Here is a 13,085-nt window from a genome sequence, read left to right on the forward strand (position 1 = left end):
ATGAGCCCCCATGAGCTCCCATGAGTCCCCATGAGCTCCCATGAGCTCCCATGAGCTCCCATGAGCTCCCATGAGCCCTCAATGAGCCCCCATGAGCTCCCATGAGTCCCCATGAGCCCCCATGAGCCCCTATGATCCCCCCCATGAGCTCCCATGAGCTCCCATGAGCCCTCAATGAGCCCCCATGAGCTCCCATGAGTCCCCATGAGCCCCCATGAGCTCCCATGAACTCTACCCTTGGCCTTTATCTTCCTTACAGCACTCACCAAGCACCAAGGGGTCTTTCAACGTGTGTTACCGGATCAGGGAGGCACATGAAACACCTCAGCTTAATTAAAAAAAAGAAAAGACACTGGCAGCCCTTTCAGCACACGCCAGTATTGTGTTATTTCACTCACACTGACCCAGCCTTTCATACATACAAGTTATTTTATGCTTAAAGGAGTACAGCTGCCTCATAAAAAGAAATAAAGGCCAAATTATCCTGCTTGAAAGACTTGCTCTGTAATTATTGCGTTTGTCCCAGGTGCATAATCCTTAAAGCTTAAATAAAGAGACACAGGAAAGCACATATACATGAAATACAGAGTTGCACATTTAGATGATGTATGCAGACTAGGTAAGTCCACAGAGGCAGGAGAGAGGTTGGTGCTGACCCAGGAGAATGGAAAAGACGAGACGAGGGAGTAACTGCTTAACTGGTAAGAGGCTTTCTTTGATTTCTTTAGACCATGGTGGTGGCTGCACATTAGTGTGTGTTTATCTACAGCAGTTAGTTTTGATCACTGCAACCAAAATACCTAATAGAAACAACTTCTGAAGGAAGCTGTTTTGGTTCAGGATTTCAGAGATTCCGTCGGTCGTGGTAGTGAAGGACAGAGCGGTTCACTTCACGGTGACCCGGGAGGTTCACATTACAAATCAACAGGATCAGAGAACAAGACAGGAAGTGGGCAAGAATAACACCCCCAAGGACCTGCCCACAGTGACCCATTTCCTCTGGCTAAGCTCCACCTCCCAACATTCCAACACCTCCCCCAAACAGTAGCACTGGCTGGAGTAGGAGCTTGGGAGGGACATTCCAGGTTCCAGTCACACTGCATTGTGGGTTTCAAAATGTTTCCTTTTGCTGAGCGTGTGTCATACTCTATAATCCTAACACTCAGAAGTCTAAAGCAGGTACGCTGTAAATTTAGGGCCAGCCTGGTCTATGCCATCAGACTATCACAATCCACCCCCCCCCCCCAAAGAGATTCATTATACATTATATGGATTTCACCTCCATTAAAAAAAATCAACAGGGCAGTGAGGAAGCGCTCTCCAGCACCTGGGAGGCAGACACAGGTAAGATCTCTGTGAGCTCAAAGCTGGCCTGGTCTTCAGAGTGAGTTCTAGGACAGCCAGGGCTGTTACACAGATAAACCCTGTCTTAAAAATCAAATCAAATCAGATCAAATCAAATCAAATCAAATCAATCCTGGGGACAGCAGCAGCAGCAGTGAAGAGCCCTGGCTGCTCTTCCAAATGACCTGAGTTCGATTCCCAGTACCCAGGTCAGGTCACCTGTGTCTCCAGCTCCATGGGATCCGGCACAGCCTCTGTGGACATTTGCATTCGTGTGCACACTCACACAGAGATATACATACAGACACATAGTTAAAAACAGTAAAATTAAAATTAAAAAAGCCTTGGATAGCTCAAAAGCTTTCCAGGAACTGGAGAGTCAGGAAAAGGGTAGCTGGCTGGGGTAGTTGATCATTATATACATGCTCGGTTACCTTCTGCACAAAAACTGTAAACCGGGAAAACAGAGGCATCAGGTACCCAGGGACAGAGGAGGAAAAAGACAAAAACAAATGAAAGCAGGAAGAAAAAACAAACCAAGATATCAGTGGGGGAACTCACTCCATGAATAGCTGAGATCCAGGCATGTATGGGGAATTAATTACTAGCAGGTAGCTTCCCAAAATGCTAGGAGTCATTCTGCCCCTGAACAGAGGACAAAACAGTTTTACCATTGAAAGCCTACTGTTTTGAAAAATTATAAAAACTTGAAAAGAAAATTTTAAAAGTGTATGTCATTGTAAGAGTCGAAACATTTAATTCTAAGCTGAAAAGAATCAAAGGTGGTGTGGAGAGGTTATGCTGGCAGCCTGCTCTCCTGTCCCAGGCCGAAGCAGAAACTGGACATTAGTCCTGTAACTTAGTGAGGCTGCCTCAGATTTTTAACAACATTAAAAGGCAGTCCAGGCATGGTGGCGCATGCCTTGGATCCTAGCCCTCAGGAGACAGAGGTAGGCCTATGTCTGAGAGTTCCAGGATAGCCTGGTCTACATGGCCAGGCAGCAGATAGAGCTACACAGTGAGACCTCTTCTAAGAAAAAGTATGTGTGTCGGGGGGACTAAAGAAATGGAGAGATAGATCAGCAGTTAAAAGCACTTGTTGCTCTTGAGAAGACCTGAGTTCTGTTCTCAGTGCCCATGGCGACTCACAACCATGTGTAACTAACTCTGCAATCATGTGTAACTCTATAGCCATGTGTAACTACACTTCCTGGAGATTAGACACTTTTTTCTGACCTCCATAAGCACTGCACACATGTGCTATACAAACACACATGCAGACAAAGCATCATATACATAAAATAAATAATAACTTATCCTTATTTAAAAAAGGCTGGATATTTGGCCGTGGAGCACCCGCCTGTCATTCACAAGGCCCTGGGGCTGCATTAGGCACAATATATTCAAAGGCTGTTAGTTGCTGCCAAGTGTAGGGGTACACACCTGTAATTACAATACTCTACGCCATTCCTCCTGAAGGAACAGATCAAAGTAGCTGGGAACTGAACTCAAGGCTTTACACTCACTAACCAAGTTCTGTATTGACCAGACCCTACCTCTAGCTTCTTCCTTTATGTAGGGTAGGCTGGCCTCAAAATCGGATCCCCCACCTTAGACTTGCAAGGGCTGGGATTACAGGCATGAGCTACCATGCACAGGCAGGTCGTAACTTTTCAATGTCAGCCATGTCACATGGTGAGAACACAGAGCACATCTGTTTGATTTTATCCAAATAGATAATACCTTCTGACAAACTAGTTGCTTTTTTTTTTTTCAGGGGGAGGGATGCTTTGCAAGACTGGGTTTCTCTGTGTAGTCATAACTGTCCTGGAACTCACTCTGCAGATCAGGCTGGCCTCTAACTCAGAGATCTGCCTGCTTCTGCCTCCCCAGTGCAAGAATTAAAGGCGTGCACCACCACTGCCCGGCTACTTGCTCTTTCTAAGCAAACAAATCCCCAAAAGCAACACCCCAAAACAAACTTTTTCCTTCATTTGTGGTTTACTAATTTTGATGTCTGTGGGTGTTTTCATGCCTGTGCAACACATTTTTCATGCTCACAGAAGCCTGAAGAATGCATCAGTTGGATCCCTTGGATCTGCAGCTACGGTTAGCTGTAAGGCATTGTATGGAGTGTGTACCGGGACTTGAACTGAGATCCTCTGGAAGAGCAGTCAGTGTACCTAACCTTGGAGTTCTCTCTCCAGCACAAACTAGTTGCTCTTTATCTTAAACTACTGCCATTCATGATTTAATTTTTCCTCCCTTTGTAGAATATACTCTGGGTCATACATGAATCATTCATGCTTTTATATGAACATTTAAAAAATCCTTGTTTTCCATAAAATATTGATTTGAAGCTAATATTGTTATTTCACAAGCTTTATTTGCATTAATTCTACTTTTTTCCCCTTCCACTCTAATATCTTGTGCATCTTAAAGACCAAATGAGCAGCTGGAGAGGTGCTTAGAGAGGAAAGAGCTCCTGCAGGCAGGCATAGGTGCAGATCCCCAACACCCACATGGAAGTTGTGGTACCACTAGGCTGTGGCAGCGTAGACCTACAACCTCGTGCTGGCAGATCAGAAGTAGGCGGTTTCCTGGGGCTCTCTCACCAGCCAGGGTAGCTCACACAGTGAACTCCAGGCTCAGAGAGACCCGGCCTTAAAAACTAATGTGGAGAAAGACTGAGGATGACACCTGAAGTTGATCTTGGCACACACAGCCAAGTGTACCTGCACATACCTGTATACACACACACACACACACACACACACAAAGATAGACGAATGGATGTGATCTTGGCACACACAGCCAAGTGTACCTGCACATACCTGTATACACACACACACACACACACACACACACACACACACACAAAGATAGACGAATGGATGTGATCTTGGCACACACAGCCAAGTGTACCTGCACATACCTGTATATATATACACACACACACACACACACAAAGATAGACAAATGGATGTGATCTTGGCACACACAGCCAAGTGTACCACTACATACCTGTGTACACACACACACACACACACACACACACACAAGGATAGACGAATGGATATGATCTTGGCACACAGAGCCAAGTGTACCTGTATATACCTGTGTATACACACACACACATACACACACACACACACACACACGGATAGACGAATGTATGTGATCTTGGCACACACAGGCAAGTGTACCTGTATATACCTGTGTACACACACACACACACACACACACAAAGAATAGATGAATGTATGTGTATAAATCACTTTATTCAATAGGAAACAATTTTTTTGTGCTGTTCTTACTACCTTTCATTGTAACTCCTTATGTTTGTGCATTGAGACATTATATACCATAGGCTATGGTATATAATGACGTACTTGATACCTTAATGCCCAGCAATCTTTTAAGTACAAATCAGGTTTAATCTTTTAATTTGAAGGGTGGTGGTAAGACAGGAGCTTATGTAGTTCAGGCTTGCCTTAAACTCAATATGTAGCCAAGGATAACCTTGGACTCATACATGACCTTCCTCTTCCACCTCCCAAATACTGGGATTATAGGCCCGCACCATTATGCCCAGTTTAACTCAGGCTATTTAGAATGAGAGATTGTTTGGGGGCATCAAAGATATGGAAACCATAGGACCTGAAACTAAGGAGAAAAGCCTTAAGACCCTAACTCAAAGCGATTGGACAGATTGAAAAAAAGCACGCACCACTACGAGCCACTTACAAAAAAACGTGAGGGCTTGAGGTAAGCGAAGCTCAATTTGTTAACAGGAAGCTACAGGCCCTGCATGTCTATTTATATAAACAACGTTTGCTTTTCCCTTCTTGGTTTCTGCCCAGAAGTTGTCGTCTGAATGCTGCTTTGGATATGCTTGGCTGGTTTTTAAAAAGGAAGGGGGAAGGCAGAAGAGTGGGGGGAGAGACTCAGAACTCCTGCGGCCACCTGTCACACTCACAGAGAAACTTAACAAGACACTTTCCCTGGTGTTTGCCTAGTGAAAATACAAGGTGTCTATTTTTACCAAGATGTTCCTTTTCTTTTTGTCTTTCCTCGGCTCTGGGGATCAGACCCGGGGCATTATATTTACTGTGTCCTTTGGTCTCCTTTAACTTTTTTAAATATAAATTTCAGGAAGGTTTGGCTAAGTGGCTCAGACAAACCATAAGCTGTGATCCCCCTGTCTCAGCCCTCTGAGGGGAATACCGGCTGTACCACAGCTCTAGTGAAATGGCTGAACCTCCTGCCAAGGGCGCTGCTAGGCTCCGCCTAAACCACACAGACAGGCCTGACCCCTCTCCCCTGTGCTTCTGATCTCTCTCCATCTCTCCCTAAGTTGCCAAGTCTCTCAAGAAAGCTTGGTGTGCTTTCTCCTTGAATCTGGAATAGGCGCGCTCCATCCGTGCCATTGTCCTGGTGTCAGCCTGCCATTACTCTCCTGTCCGGTGATTCCGTTTTCTGATGCTCTCCCATTTTCCTCAGTGTCCTCTGGCGTCCGCTCTTCCTTCACTGCGTCCTTCAGGACAGGAGGAGCAAGTTGATTGTGCCTCCTGTGCAGGTGCGCAGCCTTTGGCCGGGCACCGGCCTTGGCTAAGATCACTCAGAAGCGCAGCGGGGAGGAGCTTGTGGTTAACAACAGCACAGTACAGGGCAGCTTGATGTCATCGCAAGCTAAGTGGCCTGGCAGGGAAACCAGCTGGCTTTGAACCAGCTTCCTCTGAGTCAACACCAAGGGAAAGTGGGCCCGGAGCTCAGTGAATAGATTCCACACTTGAGCTTCAAGGCTGCGTTCATTCGAGAAGAAAAGAGAATGTTTTAGGCGCGACATTGAGAAAGTTAGGCGCTGAGTAGGATCAACTCAGTTTGGGATGAGAAACGGTGAACTGCGTGGGAGCCGGACGAGGCTGTTTCTATTCAGGACACCTGGAAGCGTCCAGCCTCTAAAGGACATTTTTAGCAATCCCTTTAATTCCAACATTAACGTCCCAGATGAATGTAAGAATTCAGGGCTGGAGCTCAGAGGTAGAGCGCTTGCCTAACATGCATGAGGCCATGGGTTCCTTTCTCATCACCACCAAAATGTGCAGAGATAACTGGAGAGTTGGCTCGGTGGTCAGAGTTCAAATCCTCAGTACCTACAAACAATGGCGGGTGTTGTTACCCCCAGTACCCACAATGACGGGTGTTGTCTCCCTTACACTTGTAACCCCAGTGCTGTTAGGGTTCAGAGTCAGGATGCCCTAGCTGGGCTCCAGGTGCGAGAAATAAGGTGGAATATGGCAGAGAAGGATGTCTCATGTCCTCTGCTGGCCTTTGTGTGAGTCCACAGGTGCACGTCTTCACACACGCTTGTGCACAGATCACACATGTACATCACACAGTCACTGCACACACACTCACAAAAGTGTGGAAAATGTAAGAACGCTAAGAAATGACAAAACACAGGCGTTTGATCATGTCAAAGGAAGGTGAGAGGAAGTGTGGAGCTTACAGACTGCTGGATCCTGCAAAGGGGAAAAGGGACCCTAACTGGAGGCAAGTTAGCAAGGTTGAAGAGCTGAAGGAGCGATGGCAAAGGGTAAAGGGTAGGAGAGACAGGGACAGAAGGAGACATGTGATCAACACTGAGTCTGTGTCTTCTCCTCCTCCTCCTTTTCCTTTTCCTTTTCTTTTTTTTTTGGGGGGGGGGGGCAGGGTTTCTTTGTGTAGCCCTTGGCTGTCCTGAACCTCACTCTGTAGATCAGGCTGGCCTCGAACTCACAAAGATCCATTCGCCTCTACCTGCAGAGTGCTAGGATTAAAGCCCACCACTGCCAGCTAGAGTCTGTGTTTTCAGTGTGACAAAAGGATTTCTTTTGTTGGTTTTTTGTTTGGTTTTTGTTTTGCAAACACAGAGGAAAAGACAAAAATCAACTCCCGGAGGTTGGGATGCAGCTCAGCTGCCAGAGGGCTTGTCTACCAAGAAGGGAATCCTGACTTTGATCCCTGAAGGAGCAGAAACCTGGGCATGGTGGCACACGAATTAATTCCAGAACCCAGGAGATGGAAACATCCATGAGACTTTGTCTCAAAAAACAAAACAAAGCCCGGCGGTGGTGGCGCACGCCTTTAATCCCAGCACTCGGGAGGTAGAGGTGGGCGGATCTTTGTGAGTTCGAGGCCAGCCTGGTCTACAAGAGCTAGTTCCAGGACAGACACCAAAGCTACAGAGAAACCCTGTCTCGAAAAACCAAAAAAAAAAAAAAAAAAACCAAAATAAAAAGCAAACTCCACGTGTTCAAGGGCAGCCCAGTCTTATACAGTGAGTCCCTGTATCAAATAAATAAAAACAAATAAAAAGGAAAAGCAAACAAAGCAATGACCAGATCAAAACCAAACCCACCTTATTCTTGGAAATTTGATATATTTTTTTTAAATGTTTGATTTGCTGTAGACACAATACTGGGGTGAAGGAGCGGATAGGCATGGGAGAGCTGAGCTCTTGAAGAGACTCCCTGCCCCATCTCTAAAAATGTTTCCAAGATCCCAGGAAAAAAATAAATTTTTGAGTGTCTTCTAAACTACAATTAAGTATTGACACTTTATATTGTTACATACACACACTTGTGGCGTGTAACAAAGCCATTGATTCGGAAGTGCAGTGTGCAGTTGGCCGAAACAGCTGGCACAGCCCTTTCTTTAAACATGTTTCCACCAAGCATGTAGTAATTGTATATATTTGTATATCTGACTCTGGGTTTTTATTATTAAAACCAGCTAGAATTCGTGTTACATACATTTATGAAGAACACGTGATATTTCCTTTTTAGAACATTTATTTTTATTTGTTTGTTTATTGTATGTATGCATGCTCATACCATGTACCCCAGTGGAGGACAGGGTATAACTTGAGGGAGTCAGTTCTCTCTCCCCAGCATATGGGCTCTGGGGATTGAACTCGGGTCTAAAGGCTAGGCAGCAAGCTCCTTTACTGGCTGAGCCGTCTCACTGGCCCACATATAATTCAGTACATACACACAATGTGCACTGGTCAAATCAGGATAATGATAATTAGCCAGGTATGGTGGCACACACCTTTAATCCCAGCACTTGGGAGGCAGAGGCAAGTGGATCTCTGTGAACTTGAGGCCAGCCTGGTCTACAGAGTGAGTTGTAAGACAGCCAAGGCTATACAGAGAAATCCCATAGTGGAAAAACAAAACAAAAACCCCACCCCAAAATAAACAAACAAACAAAACCAGAATAATATCTGTATCATTATTTTGTATTTAAAAGCCTTATGAAAAGATTCTTATGTTTAAGAATTACTTTATTTTTGTGTATATGCTTGTGTAAGAATATGCCCAAGTGTGTCCAGTTGCCTGCAGAGGCCACAAGAGGGTGTCAGGGACTGGGAACTGAACTCGCAGAGGAGAAAGTGTCCTTAACCCTGTTTTATTTTATTTTATTATTTTATGTATATAAATGTTTACCTGTACACCATGTGGGTGTCTGGTACCTGCAGAGGCCAGAAGAGGGCGCTAGATCACCTGGAACTAGAGTTACATACAGATCATTGTGAGTCACCACAGTGGACATTGGGAATTGAACCTGGAGCCTTAAGGAAGAGCAGCCAGTGCTCTTAACCACTGAGCCATCTCTGCAATCCCAGGAAGAGATACCTAAGATGCCCATTTGAAGCCCTGAGCCTGTGAGTTTTCCTCACTGTGGCTGCAATTTGCTTTCAGTCTGTTTATCTATACACCAGTGTATTTAACTCTAGACAGGGGAAGCACACAAATGGGTCTTTTCCCCACCTCTTTAATCAGTTTTTTTTTTTAAATATTTATTTATTTATTATGTGTACAATATTCTGTCTGTGTGTATGCCTGCAGGCCAGAAGAGGGCAGCAGATTGCTCATTACAGATGGTTGTGAAGCCACCATGTGGTTGCCGGGAATTGAACTCAGGACCTTTGGAAGAGCGGGCAGTGCTCTTAACCACTGAGCCATCTCTCCAGCCCCTCTCTTTAATCAGTTTTACAGATCTCACTAAACTCAACTGCTTCCCAGTCACAAGAATCTGACCCCATTTAGCTACTTTTCTGTGTTATGCGAGGAATCCAATTCCTGTTGTCACGTGTAATAATCATTGAGCAGCTCGCATCAGAATTCCGCTGGGTGTTTTATAGGGAGTTGCTGGGTTTTTCAGTCAAAAGTGTTCATGAAATGTAACTAGTCACTTATTTAAGATTGAATGGGGGGATATGGCCCAGTGGTAGAGGTTGTGCCTAGCAAGCAGGAAGCTATGGGCTTGGTCTTCGTGCCAGCAGAAAATAAAGGTGGGGGGAGAGTGTAGAAGGCCGCAACCACACTCTCCACCATAGATGGCGCTGCACCGCCAGGTGAGCTAGAAAGCTCACACGTGTTGGTATTTTTCCACTACTCCCAAGGTATCACCTGGGACTGGGAGCAGTTGACCAATCCAAGAATGACACGTCCAAAGCAGGGTCTGTTTCCTATATAAGGGATGGGTTCCATCTTATCTGGGTCTCCGCCATGTGGCATATGCTCTAGCTCCCAAGAGACATAAAGCTTTTCTGCAGAAGGATCCTATGTGTCCCGCATGGTTCTTGTAGGCGAGACGGAAGCGCGGGACATCTGGTGCCATACCCGGGAAGAAGAAGAACTTTGCACCGCCGGAGACCCCTTGGACACAAGGAGGATTCAGAACTGCAGGCATGCGTGCTCAGAGAGGTACGCTCTAAAGTCCAGAGAGCATATCAGAAACTGAGCAGCAGTGGGAGGTTGTGCGCGCACCCAGATAAGTTAAAAAATGACCCTCCGGTAAAGAATGGGGGAGACAGAAAAGAAAATAAGTTAAAAAGGACCCCCCCCAGTGATTCTAGAAAGTAAAAATGGGGGAGAAGGCTGATTTACAAGGTCAAAAGCTTTATGTTATGTTATGTGTGTTGTCTGTTGTGTACTGGATAGGAGAAAGATATTTAAACTTAGAAACTGCTAAGGATATGATGTTTTGGAAAAGAGGTTCTGTTTTCGTCTCCACAGAAAAGGAGAGCCTAAGGGTGTACTTGGGATTTACGTGGTTTGAATCACCGAGACCTCCTGAAATGTTGTAGTGTATACCCCTAAGAATGCAACGGCCCAATAACAGCAGGAAGCAGCCAAAGAGACTAAACGACGCCCAAATTCCCTAAAATATTAAATGAGGTCCTTTCAGTGATCGCAGATCTGCAAGCCTGCTTCTCTGAGTTCAGCTTTGCTCCATGCACCGGTTTGGGCTCGGAGTGGGTGCAGCTGGGGCTGGAGGGCAGCTGGAGCGGAGCTTTGCTCTGTGGCTATGGTGGGGAGCACGTTGCACCGACTCAATTGGTGCGGCTCGGTTGGTGCCTGGCCTGGAGGATGTCACAGCGGTGCCACAGGCAGCCGGGCCAGAAGGCTTACAATGTACCTAAAACTGTGAGGGTCTCTGAGGGTAAAATGGCTTGGTTCCATTTGGCTACGCTAAACGATGCTGACTTCAGGCAGGGCTGGTCGTATTTATCATAATAAAAGCGCAATTAAGGTTTAGATGCAGTAAACAGGCAGTACCGTATTGCATCTACATAGTGCGACTTAAGTTTTTAAGAACAGCTTAGCATTTTAAGAACTCAAGTCCTCCTGAAAGATTGCTGTGTATACGCTTGGCTTGTCTGGTGTTTCGGGTTCCGCAGGGAGGTGGATGCGAAGGGCCCTTGGATTTTGGGGTGATTGGGTCGTTGGCTGGATCTGTGAGAGTTTACAGCCGCTTTTGCTGTGGCACAGGTGTTGAGAGTTTGCTAGTAGGGAAGCGGCCCTGGTCGCCGCCTCTCCCATCGGCCCCTTGAGCCGCAGCAGCTCTGGTGCGGACCTTGAGATGTTGCTGCCTGTGCCGCCTCGGTCTGGGTGTCGGCTCCCGCCACACTCCCCCACCAACACAGCCGCGAAGGTCTGGGCTGGCCCCGCGGGAAAGGCGGGGGCGCCTGGGGGTGGAGCCAGGGCCGCACACAGCACTTGGATGGCGGGCGGGCTCTGGAACCCAAGGCCACCGTACCAACAAGGAATACAGGAGCCAATAAATCTTAAACCTTATATCAACAAACAGGGCCTGGGTTTTTCCTAGGCGCCACTGGGGCAGCACGGCCTATATCATGAAAAACAAAGACCCTCAATCAGTTATCTACCACAGTGGCTACAGCCCTGGATCAACAGGCTACCATAGATACATCTATTAGAGGTAGAATAAAGAACAGGTGGATATCTTATGGCAGCTTGCCCAATTGGGCTATGTATGGAAAACTCCAGCCTTATGTGTGACCAGTATACCATATGAGAACTTTATAAAAGTGGCTAACTTGTCCCGAGAATTGTCTTTGTATCTTGCAGGAGAATTTTGATGATTTGCTGTCCTCCTTGAGATGGTCCATCGTGACAATCAACTCCACGCGAGTGGACATAAGCCTGGCCAAAGGATTCCAGTCCTGGATTGTGTCCTTCATCCCCTACTTCAAAGAATGGGTGGGGGTGGAAATGTTTTGGAACGGTCCTACGCTATGGAATAGTGTTTCTCCTCTGGATGGTCTGCTGACTCAAATCCCAAAGCCATAGGGACAAAGTGGTTTTTGCACAGCGCTGGCTGCCCTGGAATAGGGAGCCTCTGCTTATGTGTGGTTATTTATGTTGAAGCAGTAAGGTTTAAGCCAACCAGCTCCTGCACCCCTAGGACAATGGTCCATTGCACAGGGTGGAGTGCTTGGCTTAGCTAGCCCTGAAGGTTGTCGAGCTGAAGAGCATCGCACAGAGAATGGCCCTCTCTGAGAGATAAGTCGCTCTGCATAAGGGTTTCCTGCCGTATGTTCCCTTTCCCAGAAAATTGGCAGAGGACAGGCCGGATAGGTTCCAGGTGTCATGAGCCTAGGGACAGATTCCGTGTAAGCCCATTTTAATGTTTCTATTTTGGGAAGTGCGACCTCTATCTTTACCTTTTGAGGGAGTTGCCTTTCTGCAAAGAAGTAAATTAGGGGGAGATGTAGAAGGCCGCAACCACACTCTCCACCATAGATGGCGCTGCACTGCCAGGTGAGCTAGAAAGCTCACATGTGTTGGTATTTTTCCACTACTCCCAAGGTATCACCTGGGACTGGGAGCAGTTGACCAATCCAAGAATGACACGTCCAAAGCAGGGTCTGTTTCCTATATAAGGGATGGGTTCCATCTTATCTGGGTCTCCGCCATGTGGCTTATGCTCTAGCTCCCAAGAGACATAAAGCTTTTCTGCAGAAGGATCCTATGTGTCCCGCGTGGTTCTTGCGGGCGAGACGGTAGCGCGGGACAGGAGAGTGCATTTTGTTCTAGCAGAATTGTGGCCATGGTGTCACATTAGGCTGCGTAGTTAGCCTTGTGGAGATGGGCTGGCCCCTGTGCTGCTGGAGATAGGTGAAAAGATGAGGTTTACTTTCCAGCTCCATATCCCGCTTAGACAGCCTGCCCAAGACATTGCACGGGAGATTACGGGACAAGATCCACGCCTGATAGCTTCCTCCTTTCCACCCCAGACTCTGAGCTCAGCAGATGGCAGCATTTGGGATCTTTATGGATTGTTAGGTAAGACTGATTAATTCTCGGTTCTGTTGGGAAATCTCCTAGGACTAGAGAACGCCCAGTGAGCATATGGACAACACAAACTGGACAGTTTTTTTTTTT

Source organism: Myodes glareolus, chromosome 3 (assembly GCF_982192425.1).
Source record: "Myodes glareolus chromosome 3, mMyoGla1.1, whole genome shotgun sequence".
Lineage (NCBI taxonomy): Eukaryota > Metazoa > Chordata > Mammalia > Rodentia > Cricetidae > Myodes > Myodes glareolus.